The sequence below is a fragment of the Schistocerca gregaria genome, chromosome X, assembly GCF_023897955.1.
Source record: "Schistocerca gregaria isolate iqSchGreg1 chromosome X, iqSchGreg1.2, whole genome shotgun sequence".
Classification (NCBI taxonomy): Eukaryota; Metazoa; Arthropoda; class Insecta; order Orthoptera; family Acrididae; genus Schistocerca; species Schistocerca gregaria.
The window spans coordinates 526,658,536-526,685,414 of NC_064931.1; positions in this window are offsets into that span (position 1 = coordinate 526,658,536).

Sequence of the window (26,879 nt, forward strand, 5' to 3'; positions counted from 1 at the left end):
GATATCAGCCGTTATGACGTTGAGTGATTTCTGACATGTTCATTGGTGGGTGACTCCGATGACAACGAAGCTTGGAGTGCTGAATGCAGCGCTGCGATTTTGTCTGCTGTACTAACAGCTGACTTTGAGAAATAAATGTCTGACTTATTTAAAGCACTTCTTCCAGTGATCAGACCCTCATTTAATGCTTCAGCCGGACTTCCTCAGCGGGAGCATTCTGAAATAAAACATAACAAATCAGTATAGAAAATGAGGCATTATTAATAGGTAAATGTTGAAATGTGTGTGAATACCTAAGGGACCAAACTGCTTACGTCATCGATTCCTAGACTTACACACTACTTAAAGTAACTTAAACTAACTTTTGCTAATAACAACACATACACCCATGTCCGAGGGAGGATTCGAACCTCCGGCAGGAGGGGCTGTTAATGGGTAAAAGTAGATTTTTAGCTGATACCACTAAAATACTCTAGACATACATTTACCAGATTAGTCTTGTCACTTACGCGACTGTTGAAGACTTGTCCAGAAAATAAAGTACAAGCACCTATTTCTGAACCTATGACACTAACAAATCAAAAATTTGTTTAAATTTTGTATTTTATTTCTTACATTGTGTCTTGTTTATCTATACTTGAATCACAGGCTGTATTCATTCTTACGCAGATTAGTATTATCGTTAATATATTTTCCATACGTGCACTAATACAGCTAGCGCGATGCTACTTGCTATCGCTTACCTATTTCCACTTTTAAGAAATAGTACATCCATTGTTGCTGTAGTACAACCAGATTCCCAGACATATACCAGTACTTTACATTACGCCTGTGCGCTATATATCTCTAAACATAAATTACACTAGATCTCCCAATTGTTGAAGACTTCTAAGCAATTGATACATTCTTGAGTCACTCCACGAGCGTAAAAAATGCACACTGACTCAATGATTGCTTTAACTTATATATTTTTGAACTGAAGTGTCAGTCTGATGGAAGACTACCAGTCCTCCTTCGCTGCTAGCTACTTGGAATCCTGGAAACGTTAGGACGTGGCGGGATGCTATGTGGCCACAACGCCTCGACTTGAGCTGGAGGGACCGACAGAACTTATTCCTGTTGTACAAGTAACTAGTACATTTGAACCACGCATTACTTTTTTTCAGTTTTTGCTTGTTACACCTGCAGTTGCAGCCTCAACTTCATTAAAATGAGATCCATGCTGTAAGCAATTCTTGTATGTGAGGGTGTCACTTTACTTCATCGCAAGGTTTCTTTAGGATACAAGACAATGATTATTAAATCTTCGGAAGAACAATTCGCATAACATTTATTTCATTTATTAGTTGCTATTTTTATAAGTGAGCAGCATCCTAGTAACCACTGAAGTTCATATTTCTAATTATTATTATTGTTATTATTATTATCTTTTCAGTAAAGCCGCTTAACATATTTCTATATTTATGACGCCGTTGCGGATACAACCACTATATCAGTACTTAGAACATGTAAAGCAATGTCCCTCTTAGACCATGGGTTCATTGATTCAGACACTAGAAGATGCTTTATATGTTAAGTTTTGATCCTATGATGGCAGGGGCTGAAACGATGCTATTAGTAAACACCGTTCTTGGCCAACACAGCTAGCCCTTTATGCTCATGAAGTAATGTGTACTATCGACAGGAGGAAGGAAAAAAGGGATTGTGGTCACACATAGAGCACACCAGTGGCAAGATGCAATCAATACCTTCACAGCGGCTTAAAAAAATGGCTCTGAGCACTATGGGACTTAACATCTCTGGTCATCAGTCCCCTAGAGCTTAGAACTACTTAAACCTAACTAACCTAAGGACAACACACACATCCATGCCCGAGGCAGGATTCGAACCTGCGACCGTAGCAGTCGCACGGCTCCGGACTGAGCGCCTAGAACCGCTAGACAGCGGCTTAACAACGGTGAAGTCACTGATGGCAGTGCCACCAAAGCAGAATTATTAAACACGGTTTTCCGAAACTCCTTCATCAAAGAAACGAAGTAAATATTCCTGAACTCCAATTAAGAACAACTGCGAAGATGAGAAACATAGTAATAGGTATCCTCAGTGTCGCAAAGAAGCTTAAATCACTTAATAAAAGCAAGGCTTCCTGTCCAGACAGTATACCTGTCAGGTTCCTCTCAAAGAATGCTGATACAATAGCTCCATATTTAGCAATTATATACAACCGCTGGCTCACAGAAAGATCCCTACCTAAAGACTGGAAAATTGCTCAAGGCACACCAATACTCAAAAAGGGAAGTAGAAGTAATCCCTTAAATTACAGGCCCATATCACTAACATCGATTTACAGTAGGGTTTTGAAACATAAGCTGTATTCGAAAATTATGAAGTACCTCGAGGAAAACGATTTATTTACACGTAGTCAGCACGGATTCAGAAAATGTCGTTCTTGCGAAACACAACTAGCTCATTATACTCATGAAGTAGTGAGTGCTATCGACAGGGGATGTCAAATTGATTCCATATTTTTAGATTTCCAGAAAGCTTTTGACACAATTCCTCGCAAGCGGCTTCTAATCAGATTGCGTACCTATGGAGTATTGTCTTAGATATGTGACTGTATTCGTGATTTCTTGGTAGAAAGGTCACACTTCGTAGTGACTGACAGAGAGTCAACGAGTAAAACAGAAGTGATATCTGGTGTTCTCCAAGGAAGTGTTACAGGCCCTCGGCTGTTCCAAATATATATAAACTATTTAGGAGACAATGTGAGCAGCCCTTTTAGATTGTTTGCAAATGATACTGACACTTACCGTGTAGTAAAGTCACCAGAAGATCAAAGCCAATTGCAAAATGATTTAGACGAGATATGTGCATAGTGCGAAAAGTGACAATTGATCCCAAATAATGAAGAGAATTACGTCATCCAAATGAGTAAAAAAAAATAACAATCACGAACAACTTAAATAGGAACTATCACTTAGATAACCAAAGACTGCGTTTTATTAGCAGAACACTTAAGAGATTCAATAAATCAGCTAAAGAGACTACTAATTATACAACGCTTGTCCGCCCTCTGCCAGAGTATTACTGTGTGGTGTGGCATCCTTTTTAGATAAGATTGACGGAGGACATCGAAAATATCCAAAGAAGGACAGTTCGTTTGGCATTATCGCGAAATAAGGGAGAGAGTGTCCCAGATATGACACGCTAGTCGAGGTGGCAGTCATTCGAACAAAGGCGTTTTACGTCGCAGCGAGATACTTTCACGAAATTTCTATGACTATCTTTCTCCAACGAATGCGAAAATATTTTTTTTGATGCCCACTTACTTAGGGGGAATTGATCATAGTAATAAAATAAGTGAAATCAGAATTCGCACGGAAAGACTTAAGTATTCGTTTTCCCCGAGCGCTGTTCGAGAGTAGGGCCGTAGAGAAACAATGTGAACGTGGTTCAATGAAGCCTCTGCCAGGGTATTAAATGTGAACCGCAGAGCACTTTTGTAGATTTCGATAGATGTAATATATTAAACTATCTAGATGGCTTTATTCACAATTTGTTTTACAATGAACGCAGACGCCTTCAAGAAACGTACTTACTTCATTAATATATTATTACAACTATCTTAATACCCGGCGTTGCTCGGGTGTGTATTTATTCCAATATCGTATTAACCTACCTCCTCCTCCTCCCTCTCCCTGTCCACTCCTCGTCCTCTTCTCTCTACCCATCTCCTCCTACCCCTCTAGACATCTGCTCCTTCTCGCTTTGTCCATCTCCTACTCAGCCTTCTAAGTCATTATCCATTTCCCCCTCCATCTCCTCCTCATCTCCTCTAAGTTCATCTCCTCCCCCCTCTCTCTGTCGATTTTCTCCTCCCCACTCTCTCCGCCGATTTTCTTCACGCTATCTCTCTGCCCATCTCCTCCTCCATCCTCTCTCTGTCCATCTTCTCCTCCACCATCTCTCTGTCCCTTCCCTAATCCACCATCTCTCTGTCCCATTCCTTCTCCAGCCTTTCCCCGTTTATCCCCTTCTCTCCCCACTCTTCGTTCATCTCCTCCTCCACCCTCTCTCTGTCCATCTCCTTCTCTTCCCTTTTTCTGTCAATTTCCTCCTCCCCCTCTCTCCACATTAACACCCTTCGACAGTAGGAAGTTGCTGGTTCTCACTACCACAGTATTCCTATTCAGATAGTAAGTTTTATGTGTACCGAGTTTGGTCGACAGTGATCCACACACCAGAGACTTTGCCCATGTACAGTCGTGGACAAAACGAGCGAGATCCCTCGCCTTTTCGTTATGCTGATCCGCACAGCTTTAAAGTCTGCTACACAGCGTAACAGGCTAGGCGACGAAGTGCTACCAACATACTATGCACAGGCGTGAAATTGACAAACCCCCCCAACTTCCTCAGACAGTTTTCAATCATGTGTAAGACTATATTAATACTGATTAGTGTGTTAAACACAAAACGTAAATATAAGATATAAGTGAAAGAACAAACGCTAATTCGTATGAACTGTACTAATAAAAATGAATTTCAGCTTATCGTGATAACACAACTGTTTTAGTAAGACAAAGTACCCCAGATCGTTACGAATTAGCAAAATATTACGCGCATTCGGCAGCGAAACGGTTTGTGTCAACGTTCAGACCAGTCATACTGGATTACCGTTACTGACCTACCATGAAAGTGTGCAAATTTAGCAATGCGTGAAGATTCATAACAAAATTAAGTTAAAAATCGTTCATTGCCACACTTAAGTCAATTCAGTTATTGAAAGAAGCGGAAAAAGTAGGCAGTAACAAGTATGAAATTCTACAAGAGTTTCATATTCACATACACAGGACGCCAGTACAGAATAAAGGTAGCAATAAAACGTATTGGGGGCGCTAGAATTTCTTAAAATTGCTTTACTGGTAGTCTATCAGCCTCCATCGAGATTAGAACCGAAAACAAAACAGACCTACCTTGCAGTAGCAAACACCTTTCACTACACTAACACACAACCCAGGCAAACAGCCCTCTATTATTACCCCAGACATGAATAAGCCGGCAATTTCGCAATGAAAATGGTAAAATTATCTGCAGCTTCTGTTGCATAGAGTTTTCTGGACTCAAAAACATGAATTTTCTACCTTTGTCACCGTTTATGTGACAGTCATTCGGGATGGTTATGGAAATAACAAAATACTGTTCTTAGCGAGTAAATTTAGTAGGATACTTCTGCACCACCCCAGGAAATAAACGGCTATATAGCTGCCAAACGTATTCTACAATGTTTCGAATTCTTCATTAGGCTCACCATAGCCAAAAAACGTTCATTAGCCGAAGTGTTTCTTAAGCTAGCTAGCAATGGGAACGACCGCATTTCTAAAACGCGATGGCATTAATACTGGGATCTGAATTACCACGTATGTAGGCAAATGAATTTTATTTGCTTCCCTGTAAACGTGATTTGGATCGAAAGCGTAGCTACGATTATAATGCTGATGTATTGACTGCAACTAGAACATTTCGAATAAAGAGTAGGGGGAATTATTTATGCGGCCTTCATCTTCAGTAATTGTCGTAGCTATTTTCGTTGTTAGGATTTCGTCACCTAAATCGGTAAAAATGGGTCCCTACTAGTCTGACTAGTCTTTCTTGACCGTCTCTCTGTCCACCGAACCCTTAAAACCCGTTTACCTCGAGTACGGGTAGACATAAAAAGTGAGCTTCTATGTCAACGAAATCTAAAGTTACGGCCGTTTATGTAAAGAAAATTTACGCGAAAGGTAAAAAAATGGCTCTAAGAACTATGCGACCAAACTGCTTAGGTCACCAGTCCCCTAGACCTAAAACTACTTAAACCTACCTAACCTAATACACATCCATGCCCGGGGAAGGATTCCTACTGACAGCGCAAGCAGCCGCGCGGTCCGCGATTGATGGATGCCGTTGAACGCGCGGCCAACCTGCGCCGCCAAGCTGTTAATATCATCTGGTGTTGTTAAAAAGCTATTCACTTCTGCTGAATGATTTTTGGGCAGTTCATTTAAGATAGAATAACTAAAATATTTTTGATGTTACGGAAGAGGAAGACGCCTAATTCATTTCCCCTTGTCTGTATTTATGATGTTAGATTCGCAATCTGAGCATACGTACTATCCATAACCACACTTAAGTGCCAAGTCATATTCACAGATATACGAATACAACACTTTGGCTTATACTTGAGGTATTTCGTTTCCTACGAAGTGGTTGCAGACGATGCTGTGGCGTCTTCGAAGCGCGAGCTTCGCCAGTGCTGAGCGAACGTTTTTTTCCTTCTGCTAGTCAATGGATAATGGTAACACAGGAGAACACGTTTGACAGCTATGTGACCATCGATATATGTTCTTGAGTGATTCATAATTATGTAATTAAATCCACTCGATATTTTTATGTCCTTTAAATTACATTTGCTACATGATTCGCACTGAAGACGTAGGAAATGTATGTTATTTGGCCAGGAAGCACGTCCCAACAAAAATTGGTGCTTACATTAACTTTTATGTTGCGAATTAGTCGTCTTATCCATCACATGGACAACGAGGAAGTTCTGTTTTCCTACAGTTGGTTCAAATGGTTCTGAGCACTATGTGACTTAACTTCTGAGGTCATCAGTCGCCTAGAACTTAGAACTAATTAAACCTAACTAACGTAAGGACATCACACACATCCATGCCCGAGGCAGGATTCGAACCTGAGGCCGTAGCGGTCGCTCGGCTCTAGACTATAGCGCCTAGAACCGCACGGCCACTCCGGCCGGCTTTCCTACAGTTGTTTCATAGGCTAGTGGTATCGTGTGTTGGTGGCGTTGCCAGTTAACATACTGCGCATGTAACACACACACACAAAAAAAGTTGGATGCCTACAGTGATCAGTCTACTTAAAAGACGTTTGTTCTCATCGTAATTTATGTAACTTGCTCTTCGACTTCCAGTCTGACAATTTGTGGAAAAATGTTTTACCTTGCTAATTCTAGTTTGAAACATTGACTGAGAAAACGTAGGCATGGAGGATTCAGTGAAAGCAATTATTCGCTGTTATAGCAAACTTTTGAATCCACTGGACACTTGAATTCTCTATATCGATTCTGAGAGTTTTCTTATTTCTCTTGTTATTTACTGTCTCAGTGTCATCCATGAGAATAAAATTAGAGGCAGTGCGATTAGGTTCTGATCTATATACTGTGTATTAATATACTGCGCTGCTAAGTAAATTTTAAAGGTTATATTCTTTACGTAAAACCGAGTATCGGTTTCAGCCCTACGATCGACGATAAACTTCAGAAATACAATTACAGAATAGTGGCATATCGATTATGGCTCCTCACCATCAACAACAGGTGTTACCCACTGTTTTCTATTTGCTAATTGACCGTCGTCACCCTTTAGAGACCAACCTCATCTTTCCACAATGCCATTTTGGCTTGCTTCTTAATATGTCCTGTAACTACAGATTTGTTGAAAACATTAACTGTTAAATACGCTATTTCACAAATTAAAAACTTCCAGTTATTCTTTATATCTTGAAACTTACTACCGTTCACTTTCACTGAAGAAAAGATACATAATAATAAAATGAAATCATAGATTAGAATCTCAAAGCATACTGTGAATGGTTAAAATGAAATGAACTAAAAATCATCTTCTTTTCTAAAACACGTTACTATTCCACAGAACTTCGGCACCTCTCAAATTTTTTTTACATCTCTGATGTTTAGCCACATGTGGACAAGTAGTGAGTCTCATGAAGCAGCACTGTTTAGCCGTCACAAAACAAAGCCTCAAAAATCAGTAAATAAAACTTTTCTTCTACTGTTGCTCCGAATCGCATACACCAGCCGCCCTTTGCTGCTACAACGACTCGAAATCTATTGGGTATTTGATTTTTCTCTTCTTTTTCGGGCCTCCTTACCTCCCCTTCTAGCCCAACTTTCGCTCTCCAATCACGCCTTCATCAGCCAGCTTCTCCTCAATATTTTTCATTTGTGCTGAATTGCTTTTTACCCTTCTTGCATATACACGTGTGTCATGTATCTTTTAGAGACTGCATGAATGTATAACGTGAGTATTTCTTCTCTTAGCAAATTAAATATTACGTATCTTGTTGTGAATTAATTTGTTTGTCCAGATTCCACTTAATACGTTTCCATAAAATTATATAAAAGATACGTCTATAAAAAAGAAGTAAACAAACAAACTTGAAACATCTGTGGCAGATGATTGGTTACAGGCTGAAAAAAACACCTCTGCTGATGCTGCTTAGGATCACGTATAGCCTCCTTCTACTTCCACAACGGCTCGAAGTCAGTTGGGAAATTGAGCCCACAGATCATAACTAGGAGATTCAAGTAACTGATTCCAAGCGTCATGAATCACATCAGAAAGCTGTCGGCAAGTTGACGGAAACTGTCCATTTTCCCGTATTACTCTGACCATTTCTGCCCAATTATTCTCAATGGGATTCATGTCAGCTCCTATAGACGGCCATTCCATTACAGTAATATAACTATGGTCGTCGAACCACCTCTTAACCACACGTACCATGTGAATAGGCGAGTGATCTTGTTGGAACATGATCTGATCATCGCCAAATCTTGCTGTCACAGAAGGCAACATCACGTTCTCCATAATTTATATGTAATTGGGCGCATCGAGTCTTCCTTCCACTTTCCACAGGCGCCCACACCCTTCGGTCGATATCCATGCCCATACCGTTACCGACTCCCTGCCACTCCTTCGGCAACTGTAAATATATTCTGAATTATACTTAGCATCTTTCGGCCTGTAAACAAGTACTTTTCCTGTTGATCCCGTCGAGAAAACTTTTTCGTCTGTGAAAATCGCTTGCTTCCAAAACTGAAGAGGTTAGTCGACATTTTCAGCAGCAAAAGCAAGGCCGGCTTCTCTGTGGGAAACAATCAATGTCTCTTTCACAGCAGCGCTTCTTGCTCTCAGTCCACCTTCCCTTAGACGACGAGTGACGGTCTTACTGCTAACATTGAGACCCAAAGTCTGCTGAATTTCTCGTGCGTTGACAAATGGGTAGTTCTCACTGAAACGGCGTATCTGCCGATCCTGAGTTACTGCTGTTTTGCGGCGACGGTCATGAGGTCTTCCATTCAACTTACCAGCCTCTTCCTTGCGCCTGATCCATCTGGCTACCGTAGACTTGTGAAGACCCATAGTTCTTGCTATATAGCCATTTGAAAATCCCTCTGCATGGACTGCTATTAAAGCACCCTTGCCTACCTCAGCCAGATAGGCCATTTTCCGTTGAGTGCATGATTCGTCACGGTTAATATCTGCTGCGAAAACAGCGCTAATAGGAAACAGACTGCCTCCTCCACGACTGCAGCCACAACGCAATGGCCTAGTATGTGTAACACGGAAATCGATGCATAAACGAGAGATCGCAAGCCCTTACTCGTTTCATTACATAGTGGAGCAACTTAGAATCTATCATTTTTCTCGGAAGGGATTTGTCAGCTCTTATCATGTCTTATCCTGATAAATATTACATTGAATGAAATGTTTCGTTTTGCATATACGGCCGGCCTAACGCAACAAACATTTCTGAAATATCTGAGGCAACCTGAAGAACACTACTTGAATTTTAGTTGTAGAAGGTTGTCTTATAAGAAGGAAAACGTGTTTATCCTCGCTCGCCGTGTTTCCAAGTGGCTCAGTTTACTCTGAGGCTTACGTAGTTCTCCGCGGGCTAAGAAGCGACTCGACTAACGAGGGGAACTCGCCAGGTGCTTGCATATACGGCCGGCATAACGCAACAAACATTTCTGAAATATCTGAGGCAACCTGAAGAACACTACTTGAATTTTAGTTGTAGAAGGTTGTCTTATAAGAAGGAAAACGTGTTTATCCTCGCTCGCCGTGTTTCCAAGTGGCTCTGTTTACTCTGAGGCTTACGTAGTTCTCGGCGGGCTAAGAAGCGACTCGACTAACGAGGGGAACTCGCCAGGTGCCATACGCTGATTGTCCGGAAACTTTGCTCGGTGAAGGAGAGCACAAAATAAGCGAACATGTGTTTCGGCTTATCTGCAGACACTCGAATGTTTCCGAGAAAACGACGGTCAAAGTTATCAATGCGCTGTTGCTATAGTATAGATACCTTTTGCGCCCGAGAATTCAATTGAAGCGGCAGCGCAGTGGCCACCGTCGTTCCTTCTTAATTTTGATTCCCGAGTTCCTGTAAGGTTGTAAGGACATTCACGAATATTTCACATCATTTTCTCATTAGTTTATTTTTTTTAACTTCTTTCAGTACGCAGTACATTAATTGACAAATAACGACAACATTGTTTCAACATAAATTGGAATAAACATTCGTAGATAATTCAGAGAGAGGAAAAAAGGATCAACCGGGTCTCGAACTCGCAGCGCAAAGTTCTGAAGTCACGACTGTAGCCGCTATGCCACCAGTTCAACTGAATCCTTACACGCTAAAAGGTATCTACACTATAGCAACAGCGCATTGAAAACTTTGATCGTCGTTTTCTCAGAAGCGGTCGAGTGTATACAGACAAGCCAAGACATGCTTTCGCTTATTTTGCCCCCTCTTTCACTGAGCGAAGTTTCAGCAAGATTGAGGTATGACACTTGGCGAACCTCTCGTAAGTGGCGTGCATTGCGATTCAGAAGACAGGATACGTCCACTTTCCTTGACTACTCATTGACATGTTTGGAAACTTTCGCTTTTGTAGTGGAGGTTTGCGTTATGAGGGCTCGTTTTCCTGATCACGATCTACTAATGGACTTTACTCCAAATTTACGTTACTGTGTAGTAGACCTACTGCAACGACTTGAACCGCAATGACTTGAACCGGAAATGTTTGTTTATTTGGATAGCCCGCATCTTAGTTGCCATATTTCGCTATTATATTTTCCTTTGTTGCAAAACGACAAGTTTAGGTGGCCACTTCGACTTGGGAACATAAGTAACAATTTAATACTTTGAAATACACTCCTGGAAATGGAAAAAAGAACACATTGACACCGGTGTGTCAGACCCACCATACTTGCTCCGGACACTGCGAGAGGGCTGTACAAGCAATGATCACACGCACGGCACAGCGGACACACCAGGAACCGCGGTGTTGGCCGTCGAATGGAGCTAGCTGCGCAGCATTTGTGCACCGCCGCCATCAGTGTCAGCCAGTTTGCCGTGGCATACGGAGCTCCATCGCAGTCTTTAACACTGGTAGCATGCCGCGACAGCGTGGATGTGAACCGTATGTGCAGTTGACGGACTTTGAGCGAGGGCGTATAGTGGGCATGCGGGAGGCCGGTTGGACGTACCGCCGAATTGCTCAACACGTGGGGCGTGAGGTCTCCACATTACATCGATGTTGTCGCCAGTGGTCGGCGGAAGGTGCACGTGCCCGTCGACCTGGGACCGGACCGCAGCGACGCACGGATGCACGCCAAGACCGTAGGATCCTACGCAGTGCCGTAGGAGACCGCACCGCCACTTCCCAGCAAATTAGGGACACTGTTGCTCTTGGGGTATCGGCGAGGACCATTCGCAACCGTCTCCATGAAGCTGGGCTATGGTCCCGCACACCGTTAGGCCGTCTTCCGCTCACGCCCCAACATAGTGCAGCCCGCCTCCAGTGGTGTCGTGACAGGCGTGAATGAAGGGACGAATGGAGACGTGTCGTCTTCAGCGATGAGAGTCGCTTCTGCCTTGGTGCCAATGATGGTCGTATGCGTGTTTGGCGCCGTGCAGGTGAGCGCCACAATCAGGACTGCATACGACCGAGGCACACAGGGCCAACACCCGGCATCATGGTGTGGGTAGCGATCTCCTACACTGGCCGTACACCTCTGGTGATCGTCGAGGGGACACTGAATAGTGCACCGTACATCCAAACCGTCATCGAACCCATCGTTCTACCATTCCTAGACCGGCAAGGGAACTTGCTGTTCCAACAGGACAATGCACGTCCGCATGTATCCCGTGCCACCCAACGTGCTCTAGAAGGTGTAAGTCAACTACCCTGGCCAGCAAGATCTCCGGATCTGTCCCCCATTGAGCATGTTTGGGACTGGATGAAGCGTCGTCTCACGCGGTCTGCACGTCCAGCACGAACGCTGGTCCAACTGAGGCGCCAGGTGGAAATGGCATGGCAAGCCGTTCCACAGGACTACATCCAGCATCTCTACGATCGTCTCCATGGGAGAATAGCAGCCTGCATTGCTGCGAAAGGTGGATATACACTGTACTAGTGCCGACATTGTGCATGTTCTGTTGCCTGTGTCTATGTGCCTGTGGTTCTGTCAGTGTGATCATGTGATGTATCTGACCCCAGGAATGTGTCAATAAAGTTTCCCCTTCCTGGGACAATGAATTCACGGTGTTCTTATTTAAATTTCCAGGAGTGTAGTTACGTGTGGTGTACGAGGAGTGTACTCTGTTGAATGAGGAATACATTAAACACGAAAGCTGCGTCCAGTAACAATAATTAGCTTTCGGTTACATGACAAAACACAAGTCGAAATACTGTCAGTTCATCTCAGTACCAAGTAAAACTTAAACTGGAACGATCGTAGACATACGTTTGTGGGGAAGGCAAACGAAAGACTGCGTTTTATTGGCCGCACACTAAGAATACGCAACAGGTCTACCGAAAACACTGCCTACATAATGTTTGTCCGTCCACTGCTATAGTATTCCTGCACCGTATGCGATGCTTGACAGATGTGATTGCCGGTGCACGCCAAAATCGTCCAAGGAACGGTAGCACTATTTGTAAGTCATGAAATAGAGGAGAGAGAGTCCCAGATTTGATGAGCGAGTTGGGGTGACATTCAGGAAAACAACAGCGTTTTTCGTTGCTGCGAGGTCTTTTCACGAAATTTAAATCACCAACATCTGTTCTGAAGAAAAGAATTAAGTTGTCCTTTTTGCCGCACGGTGTTAAAGAGTAGGACGGTAGAGAAATAGTCCGAAGTTGGTTCGATGAACCCTCTGCCAGGAACGTAAGTCTAGATTGCAAATAAATCCTGTAGATGCAGTCATGTAGATGTAACAACTAAATTATGTTGTAACTGCAATATGAGGGTTACATTTTATTTGAACATCGAAGTTGTTTGCTGTTTGATTATTTTTTTGTCTATTATTTTCAGCCATAGACAAACACCTAGGTGCATTAAATTGATACTGAAATAAAGTGTCATGCATGGACCAATAACAATAAATTCTTAACTACTTGTTATTGTTCTGCAGTATCTGCCAGTGTCTTCAGAAGTGGATATCCCATACGACGTTCCTAGGGTGTTTATAAATGGAGATTGCAGACGACTTCGAACAAAATTTGAAAGCAGCTTCGTCAAAGTTCCGTGGTCAAACGATCTGTGTTGCTGGCGAATTCAGTTTATCCTAACTAGACAGTATATATTACCATTATACATGAGGTGAAAAGGGTTTCGTCAGGTGCGGTGGTCGAGCGGTACTAGGCGCTTCAGTCACGAACCGCGCGGCTGCTTCAGTCGCAGGCTGGGCATAGATGTGTGTGATGCCCTTATGTTAGGTAGGTTTAAGTAGTTCTAGGTCTAGGGGACTGGTGACCTGAGCAGTTTGGTCGCATAGTTTTTAGAGCCATTTTTTTACCTTTCGCGTAAATTTTCTTTACATAAACGGCCGTAACTTTAGATTTCGTTGACATAGAAGCTCACTTTTATACACCACCAAGACACAGTATACCGCAGGAAGTGCGATACATTTCCACTTTTTATGTCTACCCGTACTCGAGGTAAACGGGTTTTAAGGGTTCGGTGGACAGACAGACGGTCAAGAAAGACTAGTCAGACTAGTAGGGACCCATCTTTACCGATGTAGGTGACGAAGTCCTAACAACGAAAATAGCTACGACAATTACTGAAGATGAGGGCCGCATAAATAATTCCCCCTACTCTTTATTCGAAATGTTCTAGTTGCAGTCAATATATCAGCATTATAATCGTAGCTACGCTTTCGATCCAAATCACGTTTACAGGGATGCAAATAAAATTCATTTGCCTACATACGTGGTAATTCAGATCTCAGTATTAATACCACCGTGTTTTAGAAGTGCGAGCATTCCCATTGCTAGCCAGCTTAAGAAACACTTCGGCTAATGAACGTTTTTTGGCTATGGTGAGCCTAATGAAGAATTCGAAACATTGTAGAATACGTTTGGCAGCTATATAGCCGTTTATTTCCTGGGGTGGTGCAGAAGTATCCTACTAAATTTACTCACTAATAACAGTATTTTGTTATTTCCATAACCATCCCGAATGATTGTCACATAAACGGTGACATAAAGGTAGAAAACTCATGTTTTTAAGCCCAGAAAGCTCTATGCAACAGAAGTTGCAGATAACTTTGCCATTTTCATTGCGAAATTGCCGGCTTCTTCATGTCTGGGGTAATAATAGAGGGCTGTTTGCCTGGGTTGTGTGCTAGTGTAGTGAAAGGTGTTTGCTACTGCAAGGTAGGTCTGTTTTGTTTTCGGTTCTAATCTCGATGGAGGCTGATAGACTACCAGTAAAGCAATTTTAAGAAGTTCTCGCGCCCTCAATACGTTTTATTGCTACCTTTATTCTGTACTGGCACCCTGTGGATGTGAATATGAAACTCTTGTAGAATTTCATACTTGTTACTGCCTACTTTTTCCGCTTTTTGTCTTAAGTGTGGCACTGAACAATTTTTAATTGAATGTCGTTATTAATCTTCACGCATTGCCAAATTTGCACACTTTCATGGTAGGTCAGCAAAGGTAATCCCGTGTGACTGGTCAGAACGTTGACACAGACTGTTTCGCGGCCGAATGCGCATAATATTTTGATAATTCGTAACGATCTGGGGTAGTTTGTTTTAATAAAACTGTTATGTTATCTCGATAAGTTGAAATTTATTTTTATTAGTACAATTCATACTAATTAGCGTTTCTTCTTTCGTTTATATCTTATACACTCCTGGAAATTGAAATAAGAACACCGTGAATTCATTGTCCCAGGAAGGGGAAACTTTATTGACACATTCCTGGGGTCAGATACATCACATGATCACACTGACAGAACCACAGGCACATAGACACAGGCAACAGAGCATGCACAATGTCGGCACTAGTACAGTGTATATCCACCTTTCGCAGCAATGCAGGCTGCTATTCTCCCATGGAGACGATCGTAGAGATGCTGGATGTAGTCCTGTGGAACGGCTTGCCATGCCATTTCCACCTGGCGCCTCAGTTGGACCAGCGTTCGTGCTGGACGTGCAGACCGCGTGAGACGACGCTTCATCCAGTCCCAAACATGCTCAATGGGGGACAGATCCGGAGATCTTGCTGGCCAGGGTAGTTGACTTACACCTTCTAGAGCACGTTGGGTGGCACGGGATACATGCGGACGTGCATTGTCCTGTTGGAACAGCAAGTTCCCTTGCCGGTCTAGGAATGGTAGAACGATGGGTTCGATGACGGTTTGGATGTACGGTGCACTATTCAGTGTCCCCTCGACGATCACCAGAGGTGTACGGCCAGTGTAGGAGATCGCTCCCCACACCATGATGCCGGGTGTTGGCCCTGTGTGCCTCGGTCGTATGCACTCCTGATTGTGGCGCTCACCTGCACGGCGCCAAACACGCATACGACCATCATTGGCACCAAGGCAGAAGCGACTCTCATCGCTGAAGACGACACGTCTCCATTCTCCCTCCATTTACGCCTATCGCGACACCACTGGAGGCGGGCTGCACGATGTTGGGGCGTGAGCGGAAGACGGCCTAACGGTGTGCGGGACCGTAGCCCAGCTTCATGGAGACGGTTGCGAATGGTCCTCGCCGATACCCCAGGAGCAACAGTGTCCCTAATTTGCTGGGAAGTGGCGGTGCGGTCCCCTACGGCACTGCGTAGGATCCTACGGTCTTGGCGTGCATCCGTGCGTCGCTGCGGTCCGGTCCCAGGTCGACGGGCACGCGCACCTTCCGCCGACCACTGGCGACAACATCGATGTAATGTGGAGACCTCACGCCCCACGTGTTGAGCAATTCGGCGGTACGTCCACCCGGCCTCCCGCATGCCCACTATACGCCCTCGCTCAAAGTCCGTCAACTGAACATACGGTTCACATCCACGCTGTCGCGGCATGCTACCAGTGTTAAAGACTGCGATGGAGCTCCGTATGCCACGGCAAACTGGCTGACACTGATGGCGGCGGTGCACAAATGCTGCGCAGCTAGCTCCATTCGACGGCCAACACCGCGGTTCCTGGTGTGTCCGCTGTGCCGTGCGTGTGGCTTGTACAGCCCTCTCGCAGTGTGCGGAGCAAGTATGGTGGGTCTGACACACCGGTGTCAATGTGTTCTTTTTTCCATTTCCAGGAGTGTATTTACGTGTTGTGTTTAACACACTAATCAGTATTAATATATTCTTACACATGACTGGAAAGAGTCTGACAAATTTGGGATAGTTTGTCAATTTCACGCGTGTGCATAGTATGTTGGTAGCACTTCGTCGCCTTGCCTGGTATGGTGTGTAGCAGACTTTAAAGCTGTGCGGATCAGCATAACGAAAAGTCGAGGGGTCTCGCTTGATTTGTCCACGACTGTACGTCCATGTCACATATATTATTCATATATTTAGCAAATTTGACACATATTTGTGCTCATAGTTCACCTCTGTCTCTAACGAATTTCACTCTGTAGTTTTGTTTTCACGCCGCGCAATGTTTATGACGTCATGTCTCCTGAACTATGTGTCGTACATCGCAATAATATTATATTATTTATTATTAATTTATTTTTTATTTTGATAGATATAAATACGATAGACTACGACTGGTATATTAATCTATAAAATAAAATTGTGCAGTTGACAAACGAAAAGAAACAACTCATGGTACAAATTTAAAAGGAAACAGAACTGGATTCTTGCTTCATCATTTTGTCAGTATCATGGCAATGTACCTATCAGGACACGTTTAAATATCATCTTCCATGCGAAATCATCCAATTTTGTGACCTTTAGGCATAATTACAATATATCACTAAAATGTGATAATTTAGTTTTTTCGAAAACATGCTCATTTCCTGCGCACCGTGAGATAAAACCGAAATGTTCGACTACTAACAGGTAAGATACTTTGATGCAGTAGAACCTGAAATATCAGTATCAAAGAGAAATATACGCAAGTATATCTTTTTTATATGTAGATGTATATATTTTGAAAATGGTAAATACACCTTCGAATCCGTCAAATGGTTCTGCTACAAGACAGCAGTTATTACCACAGCTTAGATGTGCTTCATTGCAATTTTCTAAATAAACCCCTTATTTCAGTCAACTAACTAGAAATTCACAAACAGGAGGGTCTTTGAGGATTTCCAAATCTACTAAATTATGGCGTAAAGGTCTGTGTCAGATGTGATGTCTGACACGAAGCTTTATTCCATCATTACAATCTATAAAAAAAATTAGTACAAATTTGGAACCACTTATGCCACTGATGGGAATCTTTTTAATTAATAGATAAATACTCTGGCTGTGTTCTAGCATTTATTTTGCTACTTTAGGTAACAAACGGAAGAAGTAATGTCGGTTATAGTCAATCAAGCCGGCCAAAAATTTGACGCCAGTCAGCTAGTGTACTCTTTTGGTGTACGCTGCTTGAACCTTAGGTTCTACAGGGTGTTACAAAAAGGTACGGCCAAACTTTCAGGAAACATTCCTCACACACAAATAAAGAAAATATGTTATGTGGGCATGTGTCCGGAAACGCTTAATTTCCATGTTAGAGCTCATTTTAGTTTCGTCCACCTACGCTCAATGGAGCACGTTATCATGATTTCATACGGGACACTCTACCTGTGCTGCTAGAACATGTGCCTTTACAAGTACGACACAACATGTGGTTCATGCATGATGGAGCTCCTGCACATTTCAGTCGAAGTGTTCGTACGCTTCTCAACAACAGATTCGGTGACCGATGGATTGGTAGAGGCGGACCAATTCCATGGCCTCCACGCTCTTCTGACCACAACTCTCTTGACTTTCATTTATGGGGGCATTTGAAAGCTCTTGTCTACGCAACCCCGGTACCAAATGTAGAGATTCTTCGTGCTCGTATTGTGGACAGCTGTGATACAATACGCCATTCTCCAGGGCTGCATCAGCGCATCAGGGATTCCATGCGACGGAGGGTGGATGCATGTATCTTCGCTAACAGAGGACATTTTGAACATTTCCTGTAACAAAGTGTTTGAAGTCAATCTGGTACGTTTTGTTGCTGTGTGTTTCCATTCCATGATTAATGTGATTTGAGGAGAAGTAATGAAATGAGCTCTAACATGAAAAGTAAGCGTTTCCGGGCACATGTCCACGTAACATATTTTCTTTCTTTGTGTGTGAGGAATGTTTCCTGAAAGTGTGGCCGTACCTTTTTGTAACACCCTGTATATAAAATTACGCAGTACAGAATTAAAGATCTCAGAAAGATTTGGCTTAAAAATGTCGAAAAACAGCGTAAATCTCTAAAACACACCAAAGCTCCAGGGCCCGACGGAATTCTTATCACGGAATTTGCGACCGAATTAGCTTCTTTCTTGACCATAATTTACAGCGTGTTTCTCGAACAAGGAGCTATCCCCAGTGAATGGAAAAGGGCACGAGTCACACCGATATACAAAATGCGAAGTAGAATGGACCCACAGACATTTCGGCGAGTAATATGGAGCAAATGTGAGGGGCTCCTATCAGTTGTTGTTTTTGGGGAAGGAGACCAGACAGCGAGGTCATCGGTCTCATCGGATTAGGGAAGGACGGGGAAGGAAGTCGGCCGTGCCCTTCGAAAGGAACCATCCCGGCATTTGCCTGGAGCGATTTAGGGAAATCACGGAAAACCTAAATCAGGATGGCCGGACGCGGGATTGAACCGCCGTCCTCCCCGAATGCCCCTATCACACTGGACTAACGGGAGACATATAGCAAACACAAAGAAGACCAGCACGTATGGTAACAGGCTTGTTTGACCGGCGAGAGAGCGTTAGTGACATGTTTGGAAGTCAGAATTGGCAAACCCCCGAAGAAAGACGCACATCACGCCAGAACCATCTTGAAAAATTCCAGACGGAAACTCTTGTCAGAGGCGATGCAAATTCTCCTTCCTCCTACTTATCTATCTCGCGAAGACAAAATTAGGTAAGCAAGAGACTAAGAGCTCGCACAGAGGTGTTTAAACAGTCATTCTTTCCGTCTGGGAATAGAATAGGAAGAAACCTTAACGCATGTCACACACCACACAGTGACTCGCAGAGTACGGATGTAGATGTAGATGGTATTAAGCTTTTGATGCGCCTTTAGGTCAAACGTCTATTAGCACAGTGAGCAGCCAAGCATTCACTTATGCCAACAGCTGCTTGTGCGTACTAACTGTGGTATGGCATGTAAGTTTGTGAGGCAGGAGGGTTAAACACATATCATTTATGACTTTGGTGCAATGTATTCTTTTCAGGTTCTACAGCAGATGAGCATAATGAGATTGAAGACTCAGCACCGCCAATGCATGTCACGTCGAATGATCCAGGTGATCAGATGAGCTGCGCTTCAACTTCATTACCTACAGATAACACTCCCGTTTCAGGGATACATTGCGAAAACATCGGTCTACATATTGGGACTATACCATCTTATAGTGTGCTTACCACCATACTATAAAACCACTGGGAACCTTCTGCTGAATACAGTTACCCACATTATACTCATAATAAGGGTGGGAAGACTGAAAGGAGGTTTCTTTAAACAGAGCACTTAGATAAATGTAAAGCATGGTGAGTTTTGTCTCCATCCAAAGAAGGTCTAGTTAGCAGAGTGTGTCCTTTTTTTGCGCCTACACTTAAGGGTGGGTATCATGTGGGAATGAAGTTAAATACATTAGTGACTGTACCTCTGATAAAATTTGCTAAGTTATTAGGTAAAGATGGTGCCCTGGAGAATTAAAGTAGAGCTGTATATCATCAGCAAGCTTTAAGACGTGCCAACGACTTTTTGGTTTCTTACCAAAATCCAAATAAAACGGTTGAAAAATCATGTTGACACCTACCGACTAAAGAGAATGAAAGAAAACCGAAAACTGTTGTCATTTCCTTTGAAAAACGTCGTATTTCTTGGAAGGCAGAACATACCTTTTAGAGGACATCGAGATGATGGATCTGTTTTTTTTATAACTATCCTGGACTATGAAATAAAGGGAACTTTAAAGAGTTGATGAAATTTCGCGCCGAAGAATGTGGGGAAATTGAATTAGAAGCATAGTATAGCTCTGGTAATAAAAGACGCACATTTTTAAGTAAAACTGTTCAAAATGAGTTGATTGAATGCTGTGGCAAAGAAATTATTTCACAGATAGTAAATAGAATCAAAGAAAACAAATTCTACAGTATTGGGTTTGATGAGACAACTGACATCAGCCACAAAACTCAGATGTCAATTTCTTTAAGATATGTTTCTAAAGATGTGATCAGAGAATATTTCATAGGTTTCGTCACTCCATGGGAGCCACAGACAAATCTGTGGAAACAAAACTTCAAAACTGGATCCAAAAGTAATAAAAAACGAAAATTTCTCTTCAACATCTGACGATGAAAATGATCAACTTGAGTCTTTTGAAGATGGCTGTGATTCTAATAAAGGTAACAAAGATAGAGCAGATGAAGAGGATAAAGATCCCAGAATGACTGGAATACATTTAGGTAAAACTGTGACAAACACTATGAGACATCTTATTCTCGACCTTAGTAAATGTATTGGTATTGCAACCGATGGCTGCTCTGTCATGAGTTCCGAGATTGTTGGAGTAGTTGCCACAATAAAGAAAGACTATATTAATGCTGAAAGAGTCCCATGTTTCAACCATTCTTTGAATTTATCTATTTCTAAGTGTTCTGGCGTGCAAGCAAGTGAGAAAATCAATTGTTATCGTTAAGGGGGTTGCTTCATTTTTTACAGCCTCTCCAAAAAGAATGCTGTGCTCTTAAGCATACAGGCAGGCAGCTTGTCTCCATGTGTGAAACAATATGGGTAGAAAGGCAGTTATCTGTAGTGTCGTTTCTTAAAAATATTGAGAAAATCGTGTTGTGCCTCAAGAAAATTTCACAATGGCCACATTGTTCAAGTGATACCTCTAGTGTAACAGCTACGACGCTTTTATATGCTATCAGTAATGGAAAATTTATCTTAACTCTAGTGTGCCTTGCTGATGTGCTCTGTTAAACATTGCCTCTCAGTAGATTTTTTCCAAAAAGCAACTGTTGATGTTACAGAAGCAACTGATACCGTAAACGACACTTTATCAGTATTAAAAACAAAGAGAGATAATGCAGTAGCAGAGTTCAGTGTCCTTTATGATGAAGCCAAGAGGGTCGCAGATATTGCTGGAAGCACCATCCAAACACCCAGAATTACATCACGCCAAATTAACAGACCTAATGCTGCTCCATCGAGTCCACAAAATTATTTTAGGGTTAATGTGTTGATCCCCATTCTCGATACAATTAGTAACGATCTTGAAAGCAGATTCTCTAAAAATGTTCTAATTCTCTTCAACCTGAACACTCTTCTACCAAAAGTCTGTTCTTCGTCGACAAGGTCCATGGAGTCAGTGATCAGTGATACCGAAACAGTGGCTAGAAAGTATTATAAACTGTTTGGAAAGGATGAAAGTGACTGTATCTCTAATTTGAGGGCAGAAGTCAAGTTGTGTGTGACAATATGGAAAAGGGAAGATGCAAAGAAAACACTTCTACCAAGCTCTGCAGTTAACTGTTTGCAGTTTTGTACTACAGACATTTTCCCCTTGATTACATCTTTAATGTTGATCCTTTCTTGTCTTCCTGTCTCAACTGCAACAGCCGAAAGATCTTTCTCTATACTGAAATTTATTAAGACTTGGTTAAGAAATCGTTGTGGGCAAAACCGCTTAACTGGGCTTGCTTTGTTGTACGTACATGGGGACATTGTTATTAACAAAGAAATCAGAGATAGATTTATTGCAGAGGGTGGAAAGAGGAGAAGTTTGTCTAGATGTTGTAAACCCAGCTGATGAGAAAAGATAGAGTAATTAATAATTACGAAAATATATTAGTTTTTGCGCTTTTATAAGAATTGTAAGAACAACAAACCACATGATAATATGCATAAAACGGATCAAATATGTACTTTACAAATAGAGAGCCAATACAAAAATTGTTAACGTAACTTCTACCAAAATTTAAATCATTCACTACACAGAAATATATCATGTGATATTCAAAATTATTGTTTTATATCTCTTGTATAAGTTTGTAATGACTACTGTTCATACCTTTTTTTTCAGAACTAATATCATTCAAAACTGTTTAAAAATTGAAAACGTAAAAAGATCTATGGATTTATTTACGGCTTTACTAATATTGTTTTAAAATAAAGTACTTGTGTTAACAAAACGCTTATGTAACTTGACACTTTCCTGTTAACAATTATGTAAATGTAAATACCTATGAAACGACTCTGAAAGCCAGACGTTTAAAGAAATTTTAGGCGTCTGTATCCCCAAAACAAAGCACGTCTTTCCCGCGTCTTTGATGTGTTTTTTAAGTCTCAAAAGGCTTGAAATGCTACATTTTAAACACCTTTTTTTCCTTGTTTTATGGGGAACACCCCCAGGTTCTCTTTCTCTTCGAGGCAACCGCCACCCCCCCATAAAATTCCTTTAATCCTCCACTGATCGTACCAAAGCTGGCCAACTTGAGGCCTTGCGCCATTTTCTGCAGTATATTCGCGGTTGTTTCTCCTCATTTTACTACCTATAGGACAGGAGCAGACATTTACTGTAGCCAGCGTTACGTGAATTTTAATAATTTTTTTTTTCAAACTAACCCTGATATAGATATTCGCTTTTACTCCTTGTGAAATAACAACTGTGAAAGTTGTAAGTTTTCATCTCTGTACTTACAGTAGGTTCTGTAAAAGCTCTGTAAACTATGTTCTGTAAATTGCCGCTAACAGCGACTAAATTGAAATTCATTTACGTTCATTGAATATGGAATGAGAGTATCATCAAGAAGTGCGACAATACGGATTCTGTGACTGTAATACTGTTTAATGGTGTGATTTATCTACAGTCTAAAATCACTATTGATAAAGCACAGCCACATGGGTAAATTGAAGAATGATTAAAGTAGAGTATTTTATCACCAACCGATAGCAGTAGCAGATATTTACCGTAAAGATTTCTTCATTTATGTTTTACTTTCGTGTGGCAATGAACAAATTTTTCTGCAAGCATCAATAGGGACTTAAGTTGCAATGTCACAATTTGTATCAGTATCTTCGTTGATACAAGAGTTACGATTATTAATCACGTAATAAAATTATGTACCTCACTGCGTACTATCATTTACCGAAAACCTCGCTTCGATATCTTTAACATTGCAGAAAATAAAACAGTTATTACATCCTATGCTCTTCAACCTGTATATCATAAGGATATGCTGAACACCAATGGCGACAGTGTATTTTTTGCCGTAAAGAACTCGGTAACGTGTAATGAGTCTATTTTCGAGATTTAATGGGAAATGATTTGTATGAAAATAGGCTTCACAGTTCGATCAAACGTCGTAATAGGATGCTTTTATATGCTTCTTGTCTGTAGGTGTAGGACTCTTCACAGAAATATGGAGAAAATCAAAAAACTGGAGATTTCAATTTACCAATTACAGTATGGGAGTTTCGCATGACTAAAGCAGGTGCCAGGGACAGAGTCTGATGCGAGATAGTTCCAAACATATTTTCTGAAAACTAGTTTGAGCAGTTGGAGAAAATACTTGTGAGGGCTACGTTTTAGATCTTCTGGTAGCAAAAGTACCCGAACTTTTCCATTAAGTTAACGAAGAGAAGGGAATCAGTGTCCATAGGGCTGTTATAACCTTAATGGCTGCAGGTTTTTAAATGGCTGAACAGAGAGATAGGAAAATATTTCCGTTTAGCAAATGCGAAAGGTAACAGATTGCAGCTTATGGAGCAATAAACAACAAACTTAGGCCTTGGAAGAATAAAGGGTGAATTATTGATAAGTTACATTCAAGAGTATTGTACACTATACTTTAGATACGTAATTGTCGATCAAGATTGTGAAGTTTAGGAAAGATCAGTAGTGATTCAGAAGACATGTTATCAGGTTGTGCTCCAAAGCTAAGAGAGCTTCATCACACATATAAACGAAATGAGAAGTTGATGACAGATAAAATGATCGAAAGGAATACATTGCGAGAAGAAATCATCAAATTCGGTAGCATAATTTTGTCAACCGATATGATGAAAGGTTTGAATTTCTGGTTCCACGTAAAGACAATAAACAGACCATGGTTGGGCCTACATTTGCTCAGTAACGCTGACACTGAAACGGAGGATGTCATAGAACACCGGAATAATGAATCCAGATTTCCGAAATTGCTTTACTGTGGAAGATCAAATATGCAGAAATGATAGATTAATTGAGGTGGTCGCAGAGTAAAGAGTCAACTTAAGCAGCTCAACAAAGGAAAGGCAATGATGCCTGACAGGATAACAGAGATTTTGTGAAGATTAGCAAGATAGGTTTTGCTCTCTTTCTGACTTTAGTTTGTCATTGGTCAGTGGAGCAACGAAACTTTCCAAAACATCGGAAAAATGTTCAAGTCATTCCCACTGTTAAGGAAGGAAGTGGGACGTATGCACGTAACTATAGGCCGGTGTAACTGACAGTCAGTTGCATAACTATGGAACTCGTTTTGTGCTTGTATTTAATGACCAGCTTGGAGATCGAGTATCTCCTCTGTAGGAGCCAATATGGAACACCGCAGACAGCTATCTTGTGAAACTCAGCTCACTCTGTTCGTCCATAAAATCCAAAAGATATTAAATATCAGCGCGTAGGTGGAGACCGGGTTCCCAGACTGTCGGAAGACACACTATGCAGATCCGCACTGTTGGTTACTAAACACAATACAAACGTATGGGATACTGGACAATGTTCGTGTTTGGATTCAGAACTTTCTAACAGATAGAACTAATTTGTCGAACTCAGAGTGACGAAATCATCGAGTGGAGATTAGTTTGTGACGTGTGAAGGGAGTGCTACAACTTCGTTACTCTTCATTATGTACGCTGTCTGATCAAAAGATTCGGACATCTATTACTGGACATTAATCTGGGTATCTCCACCGTTCGCTTTATGACGTCTTGGACTCTGCTAGGGATGGTGTGTGTCCTCCCTCCGCCTAATGACAGCTTGCCTGAACTCCGCCGAGGAGACTTTCAGGGAAGTGTCTAAATGTCTGTGGAGGAATGGCAGTCCATTCATCCTCGAGGGCCGACGCCAGAGAAGGTGCTGACGTTGGACGCTAGGGTCTGGAGCGAAGTCGACGTTCTAACTCATCCCAGAGGCGTTTCATTGCGTCCCGATCGGGACTGTGACTGGGCAGGCAAGTCCATTTCACGAATGTTATTTCCCACAAACCATTACCTCACAGACGCTCCTTTATGACAGGGTGCATTGTCATGCTGGTACAGCCGTCGTCTCCGAACTTTTCCTCTACTACTACGGAGTATACACTGATATAAAATGTGTTCATATCCTTTCCCATTTAGCATTTTCTTAAGTGCAATAAGGGTACCATACCCTAAGCCCAAAACATATACATATACCGTAACAACACCTCCTCCATGCTTTACTCATGATACTACACGTGATGGCAGGCGACTTTCTCCAGGCATTCGCCAAATCCAAACAATTCCAGCGGATTCTACGTGGTACAGCGTAATTTATCATTCAAAACCCCTCTTTTTCAGTCGTTCCAGTGGCCTCCCTCTTCACACCAACTCAAGAGTTGATTAACAATGACTGTAGAAATGTGTGGCTTAGAGGAGCTTTCTCGACTGTTTTTCCCCATTAACTCCCTAAGCTTGCACCCCTGACAGCACTTTCGCTGATTCCATGGGATTTTTTAAAACCACCTCTAGCAATGTTCTATTGTACCTGTCCGTCAGTACATGAGATCTGCCTAATCTTGGTTTATCTGTGGTTGTTCCTTCGTGTCTAAACTTCACAGTCACATCACCAAGAACCGACTTGGGTAGCTCTAGAAGGGCTGAAATCTCCGTTCAGGTGACATCGAATGACTAGTCCACATCTGAAGGCACTGAGCTCCCATGACCGACCGATTCTGCCATTACTGCTTGCCTACTGACACACAATACTCCCCGCCTCCTTTTATACTGGCGGGTCCGCCTCTCGTAACATCTAGTGATCAATTCCGCATTAAATAGGGGTGTCCGAATACTTTTAATAAGATAGTATGCTTCGTGAGTAATTTAAGAAGAGACATCAAAATATCTTGAGAACTTTTCCAAAAGGAAACTTTAAATGTGAAAACAACGTGAATGACAGGTCTACGAGGTGTCAATATCCGTGGCAAGGTGACGCTGTGGCAGAAGACTGGACTCATCTTTGGCAAGAGTGGACTCATCTTAGGGAGAAAGGGGTTCAGTTCCCCGTCCTGCCATCCAGACTTCAGTTCTCATTAGTTTCCTAAATCGTTTTCCCGAAATTTCGGGAATGGATCATTTGAAAAGAACGCGACCAATTTCGATCCTAATTCGCATTCAGTCCGAGATTTTACGCCGTCTTCTATGACCTCGGATAGGCGGGATGCTGAACACTTATCTGTCTTCCTTCAACTTTCTACTAGATGGCGTTGATGTCGATGGAACAGAAGACAACTCATTTATATGGCAATCTGTAGTGTAAACTGCGTATGTACTTCTACGAGAA